Source organism: Odocoileus virginianus, chromosome 9 (assembly GCF_023699985.2).
Source record: "Odocoileus virginianus isolate 20LAN1187 ecotype Illinois chromosome 9, Ovbor_1.2, whole genome shotgun sequence".
Classification (NCBI taxonomy): Eukaryota; Metazoa; Chordata; class Mammalia; order Artiodactyla; family Cervidae; genus Odocoileus; species Odocoileus virginianus.
In genome coordinates, this window is record NC_069682.1 from 70,447,627 (window position 1) to 70,470,233 (window position 22,607).

The window sequence follows — 22,607 nt, forward strand, 5'->3', positions numbered from 1 at the left end:
TTTGCAAGTACTTTGTTCAATATTTCTACTTCTCAATCCATTCTTTCTTTTTTTTTTTTAAAGAGAGAGTGACTCTGTTTTATTATTTATTTATTTATAGCTGTGCTTGGTCTTCGTCACCGCGTGCAGGTTTTCCCCAGTTTCAGGGAGCAGGGGCTATTCGGGGAGCAGTGCGCAGACTTCTCCTTGCAGCGGCTTCTCTTGTTGCAGAACAGCTCTAGAGCCCCGGCTCAGAAGCTGTGGCACATGGGCTTTGTTGTATCCGGCCTGTGGAATCTTCCCAGATCAGAGATCAAACCTCCCCAGCACTGGCAGGCAGATTCTCAAACACCGGACCACCAGAGAAGTTCTCAATCAGTTTTTATAAATCCAATAGATCACACTTATATAGTAAACCTTAAATTCTCTTAAGTGTGCTAAATGATTACAGATAAACTTCGTACGACTTTGACTTACAAATTGCACATTTAAGCAGTGCTTCAGTTACATTAAAAATGATAATTAACAAGTCTGACCAATATCCTACTCTGACGGGTCCAAGTCATTTAAACATGAGTCTCTTAAAGTATGTAAACTGTTAAATATGAACAGTTTCTTTCTTAACAAAAAATATTAATATGATGATTTTGACTTTGTTGAGTATTTCCACATTTATTTCTGAATCTTATCTCAGTTAAAATATGCTTCCTGATAAAACTGCTTTCCCATTTCAGCTATTTCTATAATTCAAATGTTCCTGGAGTTTAAAGCTGAAGAACTAAAGAGCCTCTTGATGAAAGTGAAACAGGAGAGTGACAAAGTTGGCTTAAAACTCAACATTCAGAAAACTAAGATCATGGCATCTGGTCCCATCAGTTCATAGAAAATAGATGGGGAAACATTAGAAATAGTGACAGACTTTATTTTTGGGGGCTCCAAAATCACTGCAGATGATGACTGCAGCCATGCAATTAAAAGACGCTTACTCCTTGGATGAAAAGTTATGAGCAACCTAGACAGCATATTAACAAGCAGAGACATTACTTCGCCAACAAAGGTCCATCTAGTCAAAACTATGGTAGTAGTCATGTATGGATGTGAGAGTTGGATTATAAAGAAAGCTGAGCACGGAAGAATTGATACTTTTGAACTGTGGTGTTGGAGAAGACTCTTGAGAGTCCCTTGGACTGCAAGGAGATCCAACCAGTCCATCCAAAAGGAAATCTGTCCTGAATATTCACTGGAAGGACTGATGCTGAAGCTGAAACTCTTAATACTTTGGCCACCTGATGCGAAGAACTGACTCATTGGAAAAGACCCTGATGCTGGGAAAGATTGAGGGTGGAAGGAGAAGGGGACGACAGAATATGAGACGGTTGGATGGCATCACCAACTCAATGGACATGAGTTTGAGTAAACTCCAGGAGCTGGTGATGGACAGGGAGGCCTGGCGTGCTGCAGTCCATGGGGTCACAAAAAGTTGGACATGACTGAGCAACTGAACTGAACTGTTCCTGGAGTTTAAAGATGCTTACCTTCTAGGGTGATTATTTCCCTCAAGTAGCTGAGATTGTTTCCAACTAAACTTCTTAACTTGGGGTGCATGGCAGAATTCGGGGGGGGGGGTCTGTAAACTTGGATGTTTAAAAAAAGTATCTTTACATTCACCAACCTGTAACTGAAAATTAACATTCCCTTCAAATGTGAATGTGGCAACAAACCAGAACAGATGAACAGGACCTCAACTCTGTCACCAACAGAAATCATGGGTGTTTTCATATCACATCATGGCTATTGCAAACATCTTGAAATATCCTTTATATTCAGCATTACTTCAAAATTATGAAAGTTAGAGGCTTTCTCCTTTATTAACGTATTAGTAAAGGAACTCACATGACTGTGTCATGATATTTTAATATTTTTATGGAGGTATGTGCTCAGTAGTGTCCAACTCTTTGTGACCCCATGGGACTGTAGACTGCCAGGCTCCTCTGTTCATGGAATTTTCCAGGCAAGAATACTGGAGTGGGTTGCCATTTCCTCCCTCATGGATCTTCCAGACCCAGGGATTGAACCCAAGTCTCATGCGTCTCCTACATGGGCAGATGGATACTTTACTACTTTACCACATCACCTCTTTGGGAGCATTTTAAGGGTTTAATTTTATCATTTTTGATGTACAGATATATAGATAGAGATATACCGTGAAGCCATCAACACAATCCACAAACTGGACTTTTCTTTTTTTGTTTGTTTGCCACGTGGCATGCAGGGTCTTAGATCCCTGACTAGGAATTGAACTCATCCCCCTGCATTGGGAGTGCAGAGTCTTAACCACTGGGCTGCCAAGGAACTCCCCCCACACTGGACTTTCCCATCACATCCCCGACAGTTTCTTTGACCTCTTGTGTAATCTATCCTTCCTTCCACACCCATCCACAGGCGCCTATTGCTTTGCTTTTGTCACTGTATATTAATTTGCATTTTTAAGAATTTTATATAACTGGAATCATGCATTGAGTCTTTATGGAGTGAATGAGGGTCTGGCACTTTCCTTCAGCATAATGATTTTGATATTCATCTATGTTGTGTGTGTACATTTCTTTTATTGCTGAATAGTAGTCCACTGCACGGATATACCACATCTGTTTATTCATTTACCTGCTAATGAATAGTTTCACTGTTTCCAATTCTTAGCAGTTACAAATAAACTTGCTATCAATATTCACATACAAATCTTTGTGTGAATTTGTGTTTTCCTTTCTCTTGGGTGTTACATGACTGAGTCACATGATTGGGAGATGTTTAACTTTTTGAGAAACTGCCAAACAGTTTTCCAATGTGGTTGTACCATTTTACATTCCTACTAGCCATGTATAAGAGTTAGGCTGCTCCATATCCTTGTCAGTACTTGGTATAGTCAGTCTTTTTTAATTTCAGCCAACCTAATGAATATATAGTGGTATTTCATTATGTTTCTAAATTTATGTTTCCATGATGATTGATGATGTTGAGCATCTATTTTTGTGCCTATTGGCTATTCATGTATCTTCTCTGACGTGTTGTTTCAGAAGTTGTACCCAGTTTTTAAATTGTTTTGGAAAAGTTATTGAGTTGTTCAAGTTCTTCATATATTGTTATATTTCCCTCATATTTTTATGTCTGTCTGGTAGAAGTATTACATTTCTTCCAATCTATAGCTTGCTCTTCATTTTCTCAGTTTTGCTTTTGAAAAACAAAAGGTTTTATACTTTGATGTAGCTCAGTTTACTGATGTTCATGGTTGGTATTTTCAATGTTCTAAGAAATGTTTGCCGACCTCAGAGTTGCAATGATTTTCTCCCTGTGTTGTCTTCTGGAAGAATCACGGTTCTAGGCTTTCATTTTAGGGCTCTAACCCACTTTGGGTTAATTTTTTTTTTTCATTCTGGGTTAATTCTTGTGAACAATGTGAGGTAACCTTTTTCTTATCAGTAAGAAATAAGAAATTGTTTATTATCAGTATTCAATTTTCTAGCACTCTATGTGCATTATATGCATTTTTGTATATAGACAAGCATTTTTCTGAGTAAATGTCCTTAGACTTCAGCAGACTGCCAAAGAGGTCCCTGGCAGATATTCTAGAGATTCAGCAGAATGAGAGATAAGGAACTGTAGACTTTCAGGGAAAATACTCTTGATGTGCTTGTAGGAATCCAGCATGTCAGCCCACCCACTATGGGGCACCCTTTTTCAGCACAATGATACTGCATAACAACCATAGATCTGGTCCAGGGTGCTGACCGAGTCTTGTCAGAGATGTGAATGGAATGCCGCAACCATATCAGGAAGCGTTAGGCTGATGATTTTGTAATTTCAAGGAGGATTGCTCACAGCCCCTTGTCTACTCATGGAAGGGGTCACCGCCTCTTGTGTGATCACTTGATTGAGCTTCACATGTCTTTGTCCTCAGGACATATCCAAGTCGTCCTGTTTAGGCAGGGTGGCCATCTGTCCCAGTTAGCCTGGAACAGTCCTGGTTTATGCTATAATTGATTTGATTTTTAAAAATCTTTTGGCCATGCTGCACAGCATGTGGGATCTTAGTTCCCCAGCCAGGGATCCAACCTGGGCCCCCCGGCATTGGCAGGGTGGAGTCTTAACCACTGGACCCACCAGGGAAGTCCTGACATTTTGCTTTTGCTTTTTTAAATTGAAACATAGTGGATTTACAATGTTCTGCCAGTTTCTAGTGTACAGCACAGTGATTCAGTTATATATATTCTTTTTCATATTCTTTCCCACTATGGTTTATTCAGGACATTGAATGTAGTTCCTTGTGCTGCACAGTAGGACCTTGTTGTCTATCCATCCTGCATATACTAGTTTGCATCTGCTAATTGCAAACATGCTTTATTACAAATAGGGCCCATTTCACTCTCAGAGTTCCACTCTCTCCTGTACCAGCATCAGAAAGCATTCTGATTTGTTCAAGTAGTTCTGTTAGTTTCTGTCTTACAGGCTCTGAGGATCATGAACCCTGCGAGGCACTTTGAAATCCATGGCTTCCGATCTTGACTCTGCAGAGCTCTGGGTGCTCCTTCAAGACCCTTTACAAGTACCCACAGGAGAAAGGTGTAAGACATGTGGCTGGGATTTTTTGCCTTTGTTTTCCATATAGAGAGTCTATGCATGCTTGTATGGCTTGTGGGAACCTAGATCCCCCAATCAGGGACTGAACCCCGGGCCCTCAGCAGCAAAACCAAGGAGTCCTAACCACTGATCACCATGCTTGCTTTTTTTTTTTTTTTTAATTCGTGTTAAAAACATGAAATGCTTCACAAATTTGCACATCATCTTTGCCCAGGGGCCATGATAATCTCTGTATCATTTCAATTTTAGTATATGTGCTACCAAAGCAAGCACAATATGCTTACTGTTGAATCCAAGAAAGTTTGAAAGCTGCTCATGTAATTCATCGCATTTTCCTCTTTGCATGGACTGCCAGGAAGCTCAGCATCTCTCAGTCCACCAATAACAAGTGCTCAGAACCTCCGAGCCTACATATTTATGCAAATCTCACCCTTGAGTGTCTTTTCTTTCCCTCTCCACATTTCCCCTTCACCTGCTTTTCTTGTTTTCTCATTCTGCTGCCACATATATGTTTTTGCATGCAACCTCAAATCCTTTTTGGAAAAAGTCAAGGTTCAAATGAATGCATTAAAACGAAAAAAGGATACTTTTTCTGTAGAGGAGATTTTTACAGATGGGAAAGGAATGTGATTAGAACAAGGCATGATTTGGCATGGTGAGTACACACGTGTTTTTGTAGGATATGTATATACACATCGAAAGCCTTGTGAAGTTTGTCATTTTCAAAGTTAAGCTGGTCTTCTGGCTTCAGAGGACATTTATACTTGGAAGATTTTAGGGGAAAAAATACTCCAGGTTAGGCATGCCTGCGGTCTACACTCCAAAGAATCTGCGTTACGGTTTAGCATTTTCAGATTTTGTCTGGGATTATTTTTCTGGTCATTATAAAATGAGGACAAATAGTTATCAAGAAGAAATCAAGGGAAAGAGGGACAGGAAGGAAGTGCTCCTGCATAGGAAGGGGGCTGGATTTTAAGTGATCTTGAATAAGAAACGGGTGCCTCAAATCTTATCTGAGTTTCCATCTCATCTGCTGTGAATCTGTGGTCAAGTCCTTTTTCTCCCAAACATAGGGACTCTCACCCTCTGCTGCACACTAGAATCACTGGGAACCTTAAAAAAAAATATTCTGATGCCTCAGTTTCTTCCCCAGAGAACCTGGTTTAATTGGTCTGGGGTGGGGCCTCAGCATGGGGATTTCTAAAAGCTCCCCTGGAGATTCTAATGTGCAAGCCAGGGTTGAGAACCACTGCCCTAAGAGAAGGAAAAAAATAGAATTAATAAGCACCTGCCTCCTGTTTCTCTCTCTGGGGGCCGTAGGGTGTGGCTGCGATTTATGAGATAATGGGCCAGATTCTAGTGAAGGAGTTGAGAAGGCGAATGCGGGTAGGAATAGATTAACTCTTTGTATTCCATTGAGTACTCTTGGTAGATAAGTGTTCATCACCATTTTGCCCACCATTTGCAAGAAGGAACACATTTCACATCCTGACCCAGTACGTGTACACACACACACACACACACACACACACACACACACACACAGTCTTAATCTGCATGCAGTTCACTTGATATTTTCTATTCCAATGTACTCCATTCTTTTACTTTAGGAAAAAAAAGTCTGCTTACTGCCACCATTTAAACAACATTCTTGGACTTCCCTGGTGGTCCAGTGATTAAGATTCTGCCTTGCAATGCAGGGGACGTGGGTCTGATCCCTGGTCAAGAACTAAGATCCCACATGCAACCACGGAGCCCAAGCACCACAACTAGAGAATCCACAAAGAAAGATCCCGCATAATGCAACTAAGATCCAATGCAGCCAAATAAATAAATATCTTTAAAAAATAAATTAAACAACATTCTATGAAGGCTTGTGGACCCAGATAAACACCTCGGGAGAGCATTAAGATGCTCAGTCTATAACGACTTAGAACTTTTTGCAAAGGTGCTATGGGAAGAGAAGTTTGTACAGTAATATCAATATATGTAGAACAATGCTCGTGCCCAACTACAATCACAGTTTCAGGAACATGATCTCAGTGAATCATCCCAATAATAATGTAAGATGGGTACTGTTCTCTCCAGGGCTTCCCTGATGGCTAATCTGGTAAAGAATCTGCCTGCAATGTAGGAGACCAGGTTCGATCTCTGGGTGGGGACGATCCCCTGGAGAAGGAAATGGCAACCCACTCCAGTATTCTTGCCTGGAAAATCCTCTGGACAGAGCAGCCTGATGGGCTACAGTCCATAGGGTTGCAAAGAGTCGGACATGACTTAGCAACTAAGTCACCATCTCCATTTTAGACAAGAGAAAGTCAAGGCCAAGTACATGTCCTGCAGCTAGAAAGCAGAAGAGATAACTTCGTCCAGGAACAGCAGATCTAACCTCAGCCCTGTCACTGAAGGAGGATAACCATGTTCATTGAATATTAATAGATTTGCACGCCTGAACTTTGGGGAGCAGAGAAGGGATGGAGTAAGTTTTACCAGAGGTGGCTCCTGGTAGAGCAGAGCCTGCCGCTTATACAACTTGAGGGCCTTACTTAAGAAAAAGAATACAAAATTATGAGCCTGAAATTAGGTCCGAAATTTCTTTGAATTAAGAAATCACAACAGGGGCTTCCCTGGTAACTCAGTGGTAAAGAATCCACCTGCCAATGAAGGAGACACGGGTTCGATCCCTGATCTGGGAGGATCCCACATGTTGCAGAAGAACTAAACCTGTGTACCACAACTATTGAGCCTGTGCTCTAGAGCCGGGGAGCCACAATTACTGAAGTTTACATGGCCAAGAGCCCACAGACTGCAACAGGAGAAGCCACCACAATGAGAAGCCTGCACACCTCAACTAGAGAGTAACCCCCGTTCGCCACAACTCGAGAAAAGTCTGTGCAGCAGCAAGGGCCCAGCAGAGCCAGAAATAAATAAAATCATTAAAAAGTTTTTTTAAAAAATCACAACAAAGGCATATCTTAAGAAGCTGAAAAATACCACCAACACCACAATTTCCCAACTCCTCTTCCCCTCCGCTGGATCTCCAAAATGCCAGTGGCCACTCCCATATACCCTACTCAAGGTAGGGTGCTCCAGGGGGAATCAGAGTGGAGAGAGATGGTGGTCTCTGCTGCTTGCCACTATCAAAAGCAAACAACTTTCGTAAATTTCACATGAACAGGTGACCCATGAATACATTTCTAGGTCCCCATCAGGGCCTCACAAAGAGGAATAGGAAGTAAGGGACCCAGGGACTTAAGTTTCACTGTCTTCCCAGTAACCCCACAGGTGGAGTTAAAGGCTCTATATTATATCTTGAGAGCAAGCGCTTTGAAGTCAGCTTGATCTGAACTTCAACCCTGACTCAGACATTTTCTGCCTTCTCTTTGAGCTTAGGTGGTCATTTGTAAAACAGGCATCCTAGGGGCTTCCTTGGTGGGTTCAGCGCTTAAGTCTCCGAGCTCCCAATGCAGGGGGCCCCAGTACCATCCCTGATCAGGGAACTAGATCGCTGCACATGCTGCAACGAAGATTGAAGATCCTTCGTGCCACAACTAAGACCCAGCGCAGCCAAATTAAAAATAAAAAGTAAAAAAAAATTTAAAGAATAGGCACGATAGCAGCATCTACCTTCTGGTCTCTTTGGGGGATCAGAGGAGACAAGGAAATGTCCTGCAAACTGGATGGATGTAGGGAGGCCAGATGTAGCAAATAAAAATATAGGACATCCAGTTAAATTGAAATTTCAGAGAAAAGTGCATACATTTTTAGTAAAAGTATGTGTCACCTATTGCAGAGGACATAATTATACTAAAAGTTATTTCTGTTTTTCTATAATTCACATTTATCTGGGCATCCTGATCTCAGAAAAATATGATTGCTTGAGCTTAACAAATGGCAGTGGTTGACACTGCTTTCAGACTGAAGCAGCCTGGGTGCTTATAAAGGGGCTTCCTGAACATTAGAAAGTGGGTGAGAGGAAGAAAAATGCTGTATAGGCTCTGTTCATGACAGTTTACTATGGGGAAGACTGAAAGAGGAGAGGATGAAGTGGGGAGCCTTCATTTAAGGGTGCGTGTGGAGGGTATTATTCCAGACTTTAGGTAAGCCAGTCAAGTTCTTGGGACCTCAGTTTCTCCTATGTGTAAAACGGGTCAAAGCAGATCCTCGAACACTCCTCCCACAGATATCAGAAATGGCACTTTCTCATCATACAGACGTCACCTCCTCAGGGAGGTCTTCCCTGACTGCTCCAGCCAAGATTCCTGTTCCCGTGCCCCAGCACATACTTCCCCTCCGCCATAATAATTATAACTTTCTGAAAGTGTCTTGATTCTTTACTTGACTGTTTGTTTACGGTCTGTCTCCCTGTACTAGACTTAAGTTCCGGGAAGGCTCAAAACTAGTCTGACTTGTTCTAGCTGAATCTCCCAAGAGCTGTACCTGGCACATAGATGTTCCACAGATGTGGAATGAATGAAGAGGTGGCTGAATGAGTGAATTCAGTGTCACCCTTGAGGTCCCTTCCAGGCAGTCTTTCTCTTCTGGGGGGGCCACGTCTGGGTTGCCGAAAGAGGAGGTGTGGGTGTCGGTGGGTGGGGAGGAGCTGAGACCTCGCCTCCTCTAGGACCGGTTGGAGCGAGCGTGTCCGGCTGGGCTGCAGGCGCCGAGGGCAGCGCGGAGGCAGCTGCAGGGCCGGAGCCCCGCGCCCCGCGTCCAGCCGCCGGGGGTGTGCGCGCCCGCGGAGCCCGGCGCCGCGCCTCGGCGCCCCCACGCGCCCACGTCGCGGCGCGGGGACCCGGGCGGGGGCAGAGGGAGGGCCCGGCCGAGGGAGGGGAAGGGGCCGCTCCTCCCCGCGCAGGCAGCGGCCGCGGCAGCCCAGGAGGCGGAGGCAGCGGCGGTAGCAGAGGCAGCAACGTGCCCGCCGCAGTCAGCCCGGCCGCGTCCGACCCGCGCCCGCCTGGCCGCCGGCACCGTGCCGCGCCCGGGCGCCCTCTCCACGGCGCGCGGTGAGTACCGCCCGCGGCGCCCAGCCTGGGCCTGCCTGCGGGGATTCGCCGGGCTGGTGTTGACCCGGACCCCCTGGCCCGGAGCCTCTCTCTCTCGCACTCGGCCAGCCGGGGCCTCCGCAGCTGTCGGGGCCCTCGAGGGCGCACCAGCAGGGTCGCGGCGTCTGGGGCTCCCAGGGTGTCTCAGGCACAAGGGCAGCGGGGAGAGCGCGCAGATCTCGGGAAAGTCTGTCCCGGGGCTCCGAGCCTCAGTTTCCCCTTGCGCCCGGGAGGCCACGACCCTAAAGTGTGCGCTCCCGCGCGGGACAAGTGCATGGTGCTCAGACTCGCCGGGGTCCTCCGCGTTTGGTTAGTTTTATGGCCCCGGTGGTTCGCGATGAGCAGCGATCCCCTCATCAGACCCAGAGACGCCTGGAGCCGGGAGCCAAGCTCACGCCCTCGGGCGCTGGTAATGGGGTAACGGAGCAAACGGCTGGAATCCCAGGGATGGTGCTGGAATGGCCCCCTGAACCTTTTTCTAGCTGTATCTCTCTCTCTCTTTTTTTTAAATCCATCTGCGCTCGGCCAGCTATGGTCCAGCTCTCCGGGCTTTGTACCGGAACCGGCGTCCGGACGCTGGCTGAAGTTGGAGCTGAAACTTAGAAAACTTTACATCAGAAGGATGTTTAGAAGGAAGCGAGAGTTTGTTGTAACGGGACAAAGCGGAGAATGGAATGGGGTTGTTGCTTTTTTTTTTTTTTTTAAGCGGAGCAGCCTGGGGCTTAAACGGCCGTGATGGCTCTTAAATCTATCTCCTGTCCCCAAACAAATAGGTTATACACTTAAGAAATGTTAGGAAAGCTTAACCGGGAAAAACTTTCGCATCCCGAAATCTTCAATGCGCGAAATTCTCAGCCGCATGAAAGGGAAGCGCTTTGACGGTTTAAGGTTCCTACTTCCTTTAGCGAAGCTTCGAAGCTTCGCTGGGGCTGAGTTGACAGCATGCACGCTTGCTCTTTAAAAAGCATGACTGATGCTGCGACTTTTATGGATACCTTTTTTCTTTTCTTCCCCCGAAATGCAACGTAATCTTTCGAATTACTTGTTTAAAAATAACTTTGAGGTATATATAAATCACCCCTGGTGGAGGTACCTTTTAATTACGGGGGCGCAGTGGAATGAGTGAGCGTCGGAGCTGGGTGTTGTGGGCAAGGCAGAGGCGAGGTAGAATGATTTACAAACATCAAGTGAGAATCTGAGTGCTGAATTAGGTTTGAGTTAGGGCGCTCCCTTCCAAAGGAAATTATAACCAGCGGACAATTGTATTTCAAGCCGAATCTGTTCATTTCGCGAGCCCTTTGCTGCTTGAGTGAAATTTCTACTCCTAGAGTCTGAGCTAGTAGCCGCTTTACCAGCCTATGGTCCTTTGGGGGGCGGTGGGGTGGAGGGCTGGAGTTGGGGGCAGAGAGGAGAACCTCCTTTTTAAAATAATGATTGTGAAAAAATCTTCAGGCAACTTTACCCAAGAAAGGTTCATTTTTTTCCCCGCCTTTCTCTCCCCATCACTTTAAGCCCCTTAAACTTTATACTTCCTTGCATTTAGACGTCCTCAAACTAGGAAAAGTTAATTAGTAATTTATGTAACAAATGCCGACAGTATGAATCTTGCTTTAGACTAAGCATAAACTCCTGTTTGTATCCCACATCTCCTCGCCTTTTGAGCAAATTCTAAATTTTGCAATTTCGACCTATGTGGCTAGATCTGAAGGGACCTGACCTTTTTAAAAAGCACTTCATGTGTCGCATACCTAGTTAGTTGCTCCAGTCTTGTAACTGTAGGTTCACAATATGATAAACTATTTTACCTTAAAGGTCTCAGCATTTTTCCTGTCTTGAAAATAGCTCACCTATTAAGTGTAGTGACTGTGTATGAGAATATTCCATAAACACATACATCTTTCCTAGTATGAAATAGCTAAAGACAATACAACAAAATGTTATTATCCCAATACTTTGAGATTTAGAAAAACAGATGTTTTCAGCCCTGGAGTTTTAGAATCTTCTTTTCATGCCTTTTGTGTTGTATTAAACACATCATAAAGAAATATGATTTGTTGACTTGTTATAGGATTACCATTTGGCAAAAACACCCAAGACACACTGTTTCAAATATGCAGTATTACTTCTGCTTTAAATTGCATGTAAGAGATCGCAAGCCTTGTTCCAGACGGATAAATTGATAAAATGCTAGCTGCTGTTGGGAGAGCAAAACAGTCCTCCACACACACACAAAAGACCAAAAAAAAAAAAAAAAAAAATGCTTGGTGGTGCAGCTGAGTACATTTTGAATTAGGTTGAGTGAGCTACTGAGACCCTGGGCAGCTTGGGGAAAAGTATCCACAATTCAGGCACGTCCACTTTAAGACGTTTTTGGTTCCCCCAGGACAAGATGACTCCTTTCCCACAAAGAAGAAACCGTTTCCTTATTTTTTCAGTTACTTTTCCAAAGATAACTTGTGTCAGGCGCAGGAGACCAGAGTTATGCAGAAAGTCAACCGTAACCAGCTCCAAAAAACGAGGACTCATTCTTACTCCTTCTACCAGATGTTTTTTAGGTGTCCTCAGCTGGAATGCCCAGTTTGAAACTAATTAGGCCAGCAATAAACTCCTTGTATAATAAAATCACAGGCCGTTATGCTGCATAAGTGGGGTTCCCGGCAGCTCATGACAGATGCCTCTCTCTCGGCAGAAAGAGCCCATGGCTGTCAGGGAAAAATGAAGGAAGTGGGAATATCTTGTTTGGATTTTTTTGCCTGGCCCTCAATATCCAAGCACACCACACACAGCGCCTTCTCTTCTCCAAGGAGGTGGGTTGCATCAGGGGTTGAGTTTTGTCTTTGGGGAAGAAGGAAAACCATAAGTATTAGGCAGTGGCCACAGGTCTGAGGTGTCGTGTTGAGTGCGTGTGTGTGTGTGTGTGTGTGTGTGCACGCGCGTGCACATGGAGACTGGGTCAGAAAGCTTTCTCTCCACTAGGCACAGATAAAATGCAGGGTTCTTCGGCCTGACTGATGTCAGTTCCTTCCAGGAGAGGATAACTTTTTCCCTTAAAGACTTTTTACCTCTTTCTCCTGAGGTAGTTCTCCTTATCTGCAGGGCAGGGTTGCGGGGGAGAGTTGGTTTGTGGAGATGAAGTGGCTGGTTATTCAGTTACCTCCGAAGGCTGAACCTTCTTCCTCTTGCCAAGATTGAGTTTTGTTGGTGGAAGGAAACTTTTTTTCCTAGCTAGCTGCTCTGAAAAAGGAGTCGGTGGACTTGGCTCAAAAGGAATCCCTTTACAGAAAATTAACCCCAGAGCTGAGAAAACATGGCCTGTTGACAGAAAACACACATATCCAGTCATTCCCCGCCCCACAACGCCTCCTTCATTCCCCACCTTCCTCTCTGACCCCCAACCCCTATACCATAACAGCTTTCCGAAAGGGCCCACTTTTTGTCCCCCTACCGTTTGTGGCTGTTCAAACAGTCCCAAACATACAAAACAAAAAGAAGGCTCTGCTAGGGAAACAATTAGCAGAGAATTCGCCAGAGACAATGCTTCATTTTCCCATTTGAAGATCGTAACTGGCCTAATGGTATTTAACTAACACCTCTTCTAATCCGAGGATAAACCTCCCTCAGTCAGGTGACAAATACTTGAAATGACTCTCTCAGACCCACTGTCTTGCTGGAAATGAATCAGAGGGGCCAGAACTAGTTCTTTGTTGCATGTGATTTAGAATCAATTTCAAGATAACGAGCGTGCCAGCCAGGTGGATGGAGGGGAAAAGGACGATGAAAGCCATAGGCTTTAAATTTTATTTTTTTGACTGCTTTTTTTCTTTCTTTTGCTCGCTTGCTATCGATGGCTTTGCCATTTCTCTCTGCTTAAATTCTGTCCTTGTGTTTAATAGTGATGATGAAAATAACCAAGCGTTTGTATGCCAGCTCTGAGATCAACTCTTGACATGTATTTTTCAGGATGGCTCTGACAACATTTTGAGTTAGGTATTGTTACTGTTATTAATTTTCCGAACTTTGTTAACAAAGAAACAGAGTCACAAGTCAAGTGTCTGACAAGGCTGAAGGGTGCATAGGCCAGAATCTAGGCCTTTAGCCTTCTACTGACTGGGCTGTGAAAACCTTGCCTCCGAGAATATCTCTGCTCTCGTTTCCCTTTGAAAAGAGATGCTGAATTTGGATGATTTTAAATGTGCTGAGCACAATGATTTTCTGATTGTACCCTGATGTTTTTTTGCCACTGTCCTAAATGATAGAAAAATCACACTAAGTGTTTAGAAAACACAAATCTGGGCCTTGGTGAACTATGATATTTAGCAGGTTGTATATGGTCTATAAAGGAAAAAAAAAGTTTATTTACAAGGACTAATTTGATTTGTTCCTTCAATACTATAACACTACGCATTTCAGTTCCTAAAAAGAGTCAATAAATTTACCGGCAGTGGCAAGGCCCAAAAACGTTACGGTAGACTGTCTAAATTCAGTTTACCGGAAGGTGCTGGATCGCTATGGGTGGGTTGTTGTTTGGAGGTTGGAATATAAACATTTGGAGTTCGAAGAATAATTTGGAACAGGTGGTCCCAAGAGTCAGGTAACCGGAGCGATTTATCTTTGCCACTTTGAAGGTTAAGGGAGGCTTGGCGGTTGCCTGAATCTGGGACAGGCAGCCTGAGGGTCAGGCAAGGGCTGAGAGGGCCCCCACTTTGGAACGGAGCCTGGAGGGGTGGGTGAAGGGGTCTCTGCACATAGACCCAGGTCTGTAGAAAGCAGGACTCTGTCTTGCGTGTCATCTCCCAACTGTTGATACTAGTTAGGGTGCAGCAGTGACTGCTTATAGATTTTTGCAGAGGCTGCCTCTGCTTTCAGGTATATGCAGAAATTTATAGCAGGAGCTCAGAGGAACAGGCAGCCAAGGAAACAGGTTTACTTCTCACCAGTTTTAAGAATGTGCACATGCCGACTGTCTTTGCCTAATAATGCCTATTTAGACATATTTAAACTTAAACCAAAGTTTTGAAAGAGGCTAGAAATTATTTTGTCTCTTAGTATCCGTAGTATTGTGTCAATAACATGAAAACATATGTGGTTTCAATGGTTTGGGTTTTTCCCCTCTAGTTTCCTTTTGAAGATCTAATAAAGTTAGATTTTTAGATCTGTGCATTCCCAGATTTAACATATCTGCCCCATATAATCATTTGAAGGAGAATTGTCGGCTCTTTGTGAATTTAACTAAAGGAAAAAATGTTAAAATCGACATTTCTTTTTTCTCCCAAAGAATGAGGAACTGGAGGGTTAGACTACTGTCTTACTTTTGTCTCGCATCAGCTGAATCTGTCAACTCCCCTTTCTTTTCTGTTCATCTCCCAAGAATGGTCTTTCATAACTGAAATGTACAGTATATTAGCCAAAAGAGGTTTTAATTTTGTAAAGAAAAATCATGCCAGAGACGGCTGAGTCTGTTTCAACCATTATTGTTTCTGTAGCGTGCATACTTTGGGTTTCATGGTTAAGATGTGGGTTTGCCAAGAAAGAAAATTACAGCAAGAAATATGTTGAAAACATATACACTTCTGTTTGAGAAATGGGAAAAACACGGAAAAATTCCACACGGTAATTGCTTTAACGTGAGTTTTAAATGTCATTGTTTGACTTATGTCAAAAAGTCCCTCTTAGCTAATTCTCACAGATGCTGTTACCAAATATCTCACCTTAAAAATGGCAAATGTGGGTCTTACTCTGATGATTTGGAGGCTTTCAGAGATATCTGCAGTCCCAGCGGAAACATTCCAAATTTTTAGATTGTGCAGGCTGTGTGTGTTTTTTTTTTAAGGTTACTTAGATATCGATTTTATTTTCTTGACCCAAAATAAGAAAACACGGGGAATTCTCAAAAGCTTTTTACAGGCTGCTATTATGAGAAAAGACGCCAAACCAACATGTATTAGGTCATGAGCTTGAAGTGCATAAATAAGCCCTTGAAGGTCACCAAAACAGGGCGAAAACCACCAGTTCTCTTCACCTCGGCCAAGTCTGAATTCCTGCCTGTTAGACGTGTTTGGTTCAAGTGGACACAGAGCGGGGGTTTCTGAGCCTAGATCTTGATTTGGATTCCGAAGACGTTCTTGCAGGGAGAAGCTAGATTGGAGGGCTGGAATTCCCATCGCCTTTGGATCTCTCCCTCCCACGGCTCCACCAAAAAAGCAGGTTCCAGGGCCACCCCTTCCTCCAAAGCTGATATTTCATTCCTGGTGTTTGGCGGTGTGGAAGCCAGAGGTCGAAAATGGCTTGTGTTCCTTCTGGTCAACTGCTTCGCCTCCCATCCCCTTCCTGTAGTAACTTTGCGGTTAAGGTATTAGTAGTTTCCAAAACAATTTGTTGTTGTTGTTGTTGTTCTAGGAACACATATGTGTTTTTTGGCCTGTGGGGTACAAGATGTAAGTACAGACCTCTTGGTCTTCGTTGATGGGCAGCTCCTGAGAGTTCAGAGAGGTGGAGAGAATTCTGCCGCATCCCTGAATTTGGTGCCAACGCTGGGGCTGATGGAAATTCCACGGAGGGAGAAAACCTCCTCGCAGGAGACACAGAAAGGGTTTCGCTGCAAAGAAGATTGTTTTCTTTTGTGGGTGTGTATTATTTGCAAGGATGGGAACTTTAGTTTCACGGCGTTCTAGAAACACTTGTCTCCCCAGCAAAGGTCTGAATGCCCTTCCTAGTAGGGAAGGGGAGGGGGAGAGAAGCCGAGCAGCGGGCAGATTCCTGCCCTTCTGGCCTTTTGTGTGACTGGTACAGCAGAGGGAAGCGGTGACTCGCTGCTCAGAGGGTGTCATGTGGCATAACAAGTTGTGACTTGCCGCTTGTGTTGTAAACAAAGTTTTGGCCCCATCCAGCCGTGAAAAAGAATGGAGCCGAGATTATTCACCTTTGGGTCTGTGATGGGGCTTTCTGGTGGTCTCCCCTTGCTAAAGAGCCCGGACTCCCCGGAGACTCTAATTTTGGAGTGTGGAGTGAAGAGGAGGGTGGGAGAGGAGAAAGAATGCCTTAAACTCAGCAAATGTCTGAAACGCTCCGAATTTCTCCAGCATTGCTGTGACACCCACGAGAAAGACAATGATGAAAGGACACAGAAGCAGGCTTCTGGGCAGATGGGGCTAAGCAGAGAGGTTGGGGGCTTGCTAGCAGTTTGATCTAGAGGAGAGAGTTTTCGGACACCTTGGGATCCCTAGAATGCCTTGCTATTTGAAAATGTCTTTCCACGCAGCTTTGCTGTCCTTTCTTCATGTTTGTTTTTAGAGAATTAGGTTTTAGTTTTGTTTTTTAAGAAGACACAAGATTTGTTTGGGAATAACAAGTGGCTCATGGTTACTGAATACTTACTATGTGCCAGTGTGCTAAGCAAACACTTATATTTCTGACTCCAAATAGCCTTCGATGGAATGTTCTATTATTATTATTACCCCTATATTACAGATGCGAAATTGAATCTCATGGAGAAGTAATTCTTCCACGGTTACATGGCTCATATGAGAGCCAGAATTGAACCTAGTCTTAATTCCTAACCACTAGTATACCCAGCTATCCCACCTGCCACCCCCGACGCTGGTGTAATGAGAGCTACGTTTCCTGTACATGTCTGCCTTGGAGAACTAGATTTCAAAGTCAGTCTCCAGTTGTTTTGCCTGGAGGATATTCAGTGATGTTCAGGTATGAAAGTTGAGTTCAGAAATAAGCGACATTACCTGATTCTCACAGAATCTTGAGCCTGTCCTTGTAGAGTAACTAAAGTTTAAAATTGGAATCTGTTGAAATGGTGGCTGCATCACTGCAATTAGGTGGTCTAAGCTATTGCCTATGGCTGCTTCTTTGCTAACAGAGTTATGTAATTACTATAGAGACTGCATGGCCTTTTACAGAATGTTTGCTGACCCCTCAGCTATTGCAATATGACAAGACAAATTTTGTTGACAAGGAAGAACATGCACTTGGGACATGACATATACCATTTCGCCGATTTTATTAATACTATTTACTGAATGTGTCCTACATGCCTTGTGTGTTGCATGGTGATGGGGAAAATTATAAATGCATTCATTCTTTCACTCATTTATTCAGCTTTATTTATTGAGCTGTGTTCTAGGCATTGGGCTAATTACTGACGACCCAAAGGCAAGAAGATCTGGCACCTCTGGTAGCGGGATTGATATTAGCATGGATCGCTAAGATTCATGAGCCAGGAGCCAGGTTGATTGGGTTCAAATCCTTGCTCAACATTAACCAACTATTTAATGTTGGGCAAGTTACCTAACATTTACATGTCTTGGTTTCTTCACCTATAATTTAGGGTGGTTATCATGGAGATATGGGCTTCCAAGGTGGCACAGTGGTACAGAATTCACCTGCCAATGCAGGAGATGCAAGATTCACAGGTTCGATCCCTGGGTCAGGAAGATCCCCTGGAGTTTGAAATGGCAACCCAATCCAGTATTCTTGCCTGGAAAATTCCATGGGCAGAGGAGCCTGGTGGGTCCTTGGGGTCACAAAGATTTGGACATGACTAAGCACATGCACACACATCATGGAGCTCAAGCTAATAAATATGAAGTGCTTGCAGTAGTATATAGCAAACAGTATGAGCTATATCAAAGTCGGCTACTATATTATTGTTATTATTATTATCATTATTTAAGCTTAAATGCGTTATTTACATGCTTGCATGACCCTAGTCTCAGTTTTCCCTCTGTAAAATGGAGATGATGATAATAATGACAATAGTAACTGCTTCAAAAGGCCATTGTGAGAATTTAAATGAGGCAGTACATGTAAAACACTGTTTTGCTACAGTGCCTGCCTACAGTGAATGCTCAATAAGCCAGCTATTATGCTCAAGCCAGCTGTCATTACGCTTGAGGTTATAGGGAATTAGATACTGGGCCAATGATGTGCCTTAAAGCTCTTGGTCAATGGAGTCTTTTTTCAGTATCAAGAGAATGTAGGGCAGTGGTTAACAATGCAGACCCTGAACTCAGACAGATCTGACTTGAACCTTAAGTCCACCACTCACTAACTATGCCAGCTCAGGTTGGAGGATGACCCCTTCAACTTCCCAAACAGTGGAGACAAGGGTCGCTGAATGTTAGGAGGTCCTGAGGGTTAAAGGGGCAGCAGGGTGTTTGGCACATAGTAAGCACTCAATAAATGCAAGCTTGTATTATTATCACCCCCACTCCTTGCCCTACTCCCACCCCCCAGAAAGCACTGAACATTAGTAAATTTTAATTTGAAAATAAAAGCACACATTTTAAAACTGCCAAACAGATTTAAAATAATATTCATTAAACAAAATTAAAATATTCTATTAAAGCCAGACTTTGGGCTCAGACCAAATTTTTATAACCCAAGCTTAAAGGCCAAGGAGTCCCTCAGTCACAATGGGGACATTGTGATTGAACGTGAGACTTCAGCGCTGCTATTGAGCGGTCTTTGAAATGCACGCACGTTTCCCGTTAAAATGAAAGGGAAGTCATGGGAAGAAAAAAAAATGAGGTTCTTGCTCACCCCAACAAACCTTAATGAATTGAAAAAGAAAAACAAAAGATTTCTCATTTTTCTCCTGCTGCCTTATCCTGCCAAAGACGCCTGGCCCCCTCCTAACCCCAGCTTTGAATGGTACCCGCTCAGAACATTCCAGATCTGACATGCTCTACCAGATAAGCTAGTCTAGTTCTGGTCTTTGTCAGGTTTTATAAGTGGTGGCGTATCAGTGAGAGCTGGGACCTGAGAGCCCAGCTGCTAGGGTCCCATTCCAACGCTGCCTCACCTAACTCTGCCTTACTCTCCATAACCAAAGATAACCTTCTCTTACCTTCCAGTAGCATCCTTCATCCTCACTGAGCCTGTCTTTGGCCTTTCACAACACATGGGAAAAGTAACAGCAGTGGACTGTGGCATCCTTCTCTAGGTGACGTTTCCTAAGAAACCTCTGGGGTTTCTTACCAACCAGTGGGAGGCAAGACCTCCTTCTCAGACCTTGGCTGTGATGTGGGGCCACGAGATGGGGAGGAGGGAGGCTGGCAGCCTTTGGGGAGGGCATGGGGTGGACTCCCAGATCCACCTCCACCTGCTGTGTGATATCGGGCAGAGGACTTAGGCTCTCTGAGCCCCAGGCTCTTCATCCGTTCATGGGGCATTTGCCATCTCCTCAGCTACCCACTCCAGTGCTCTGGCCTGGAGAATTCCATGGACTGTGTAGTCCATGGGGTCATAAAGAGTCAGACACTACTGAGCGACTTTCACTCACTCCTCCATGCTGGGTTTGTTAAACAGCTTCAATACAGTGGTGGATAGGAACATGGCCTGCAGGTTGAGAGAGTGATGGTTCTTAGGGTACAGTGGACTTGCACCCACCCCTAGAAGTACTAAGAAAAGACAGAAAGTGACTGCTACTTGCCTGGGGAATATTCCTTCCTATTCTTCAAGTAGGTTCAGTCTTGGGGTTTCAACATTCTGGAAGAATCTACTGGTCTCTGAAGGGCAGTCTTCTTAATGGGGCGGTGGGGGAGGGTGTACTGTTTCCACATTAAAACATGCATGAATTTTTTTTTTAGAGTTCTGTCTTTATGTTATTATACATTTGAAAAATAACAGGCATTTCATAAAAATGGTTTCATATGTTTTTAACCATGTAAGACAAAAGTGGTTTAAAAATCAAGTCCACCAAGTAATTATAGCAAAAGTGGCATCCAGGTATTTACAGCAAATGACTCAAGTAACAGAATTTTCTACTAACCAGAACTGGAATTCTACACTCAATTTTCAGGGGAATACAGTGAGACAAACGAGTTTTCTCATTTGTAAAGTCCTCTCAGAGCACGTGTCTGGACAAATTCAGTCTGTATCTTGTATCTTCAGAAGAAGAATGGCTGCCCTTTGGATGAATATGATGCTAGTTAAAATAACCTCAGTGCCAGGATCTGTTCTGATCGACTATAAGGATCAACTCACTTGTTCCTCACAGCAATTCTATGACGGAAGTCTATTACCGTTCACATTTTAGAGGAGGACAGTAGGGCACAGAGAGGTTAAGTGGCTTGTTCAAGGTCACACAGCAAGTAAGGAGTAGAGCCAGGCTTTGTATGCAGATGGTTCTAGAGACTGTCTTCATAACCCCTGCACTCCCTGCCTCTTTAACCACCATAGAGAAAATTAAATTTTCCTTCTCTTTGACCTTCACGTTACTGGACAGCTAATTAGTTAGGGACAGGCATGTGAGGGAAACAAGGATGTGCTGGTGTATTCTATTAGCCTCTCGTGCAGCATAATGCAGGGTTTAAGAGCCAGTCTGTCCAAGTCTATGACTTATTAATACTATCTTTGTGACCTTGGGTTTACTTAACTTCTTCCAGCGACAGTTTCCTCACTTAGGAAGTGAGGATCATGAATCTACAACATCAGAGTTAGCAAATATTAATCTACATCATCAGAGTTAGCAACTATGACCTGAGTAGCAAAGGGCATCTGATACACAGTGACTGATTGTCTGGTGCCGTTTATTTCCTGTTGGGGAGAAAGTAACTGTAGAAATTCTCTCTCCCAGTGAGGCACAGTCGCAGTGGGGTACAGTCTGGAGTGAAGGAGACGGGAAAGAGCCTGGGATGCGGGGCTCGAGCTGGAAAACAGCTCAGGATTTTCCATATGAGATCAGAGACACTGGCTTTCCTCGTCCCCACGTGAGAAGTTGCAGAGACAACTCCTCAGCAGGCAGCCTGGAACTCTTGAGCCTGCCGGGATTAGAATCTGCTTGAGGACCCCGCACCCCCCACCCTGGGGGGTGGGGGGGCGAGGCTTGACTGTCACATGACCAGTACCTGACATCGGGGAGACGCTCCCCGCCACCCCAGGACGAGCTGGACTTTGGGTGTGAACTCGACTCAGAGGCAGAGAAGAACTCTTCCAAAAACCCTTGCCCGCTTGCCTGTGCAAACTCAAACACAAAGCTGTGATTCCGTTTTTCTTCTTCTTCCCTTTCTTCTGTCTTGGAAAATGCCCTTTTCTCCGGAAGCCTCGGCAGAGTTTCCAGTGGCCAGGTGTGCAAACGGTCTGGGTTTGCCACCTTCCACCTTCCTCCTCCGCTTCAGCCCCCCTCCATTTCCTCTTGAATATAGAAAATGGAATTCCATCCATTCATTCAAAAATACGTATTGAGCACCAACTGTGTACCAGGACCTACCCTGGACATGGAATACAGTAAAGAACAGAAACAACCAAAATCTACTCCCTCGTGGAGCTACACTTAAGTGGGGGAAAGACCACAGATAAAAACCTATATGTGTACAGTACCCTGAATGTCAGATGGTCATGCCTCTGTGGGGAAAAAACACCAAGAGAAGGCTGATGGAAACCGTAGGGGGGTGAGGTGAGGATGAGAGGGCTCCCTGAGCAGACAGCCTCTGAGCACACCACCGCTGCAGTGAGGGAACCCTGCCCATATCTGGGGAAGAGTATTCCAGAAAGAAGAAGCCAGCAAAGGCAAAACTTCTGAGATGGGCGTGGCCTGGAGGCCAGTGGGCTAGGCCCTGAACAGGGGGCAGGAGGCGGTAAAATTGTGATGGAGGGGCCCCATCCGGGAGGGCCATTCTGTGTCAGTTAGATGTGTGTGAAGTCAATAGTATTATAATTTTTAAATGACTTTTTAGAAGTACGTAGGACCTAAATCTGAAGTCAGTCATTGCAAGTTCAGAGAGCCGGAGTGGCCAGCCAGGTAAGAAGTTAATGAAATGAGCAGGGTAATTAACCAGGAGAAATGAGGACTCCGTATTGCCGTGTGTTCTAATGTTTCAAAGACACCGAAACCTAGACCTTTGTGAGAAATATTCTGATTTTTAAATCAGCGTGAGGAACCACGGGCATACAACTGCGTGCTCACAATTTGAGCCCGCTCTTCCAAACATCCCTGTC

At 44.4% G+C, this 22,607-nt stretch overlaps 1 protein-coding gene and 1 non-coding gene across 2 annotated transcripts in view; one reads left to right on the forward strand and one right to left on the reverse strand.

The window, feature by feature from the left end:
• Positions 1–4,780: 4,780 nt before the first annotated feature.
• On the reverse strand, positions 4,781–4,884 carry LOC139036816 (U6 spliceosomal RNA). The gene has a single exon (XR_011489683.1). It is a non-coding gene; the product is annotated as a U6 spliceosomal RNA (small nuclear RNA).
• Positions 4,885–9,257: 4,373 nt separating this feature from the next.
• Positions 9,258–22,607, forward strand: part of EYA2 (EYA transcriptional coactivator and phosphatase 2) — a 256,976-nt gene continuing 243,626 nt past the window's right edge. Inside the window, exon 1 of the mRNA XM_020887209.2 lies at positions 9,258–9,617. The gene's annotated coding sequence lies outside the window, so the exon portion shown is untranslated. The remainder of the gene's footprint in view (positions 9,618–22,607) is intronic.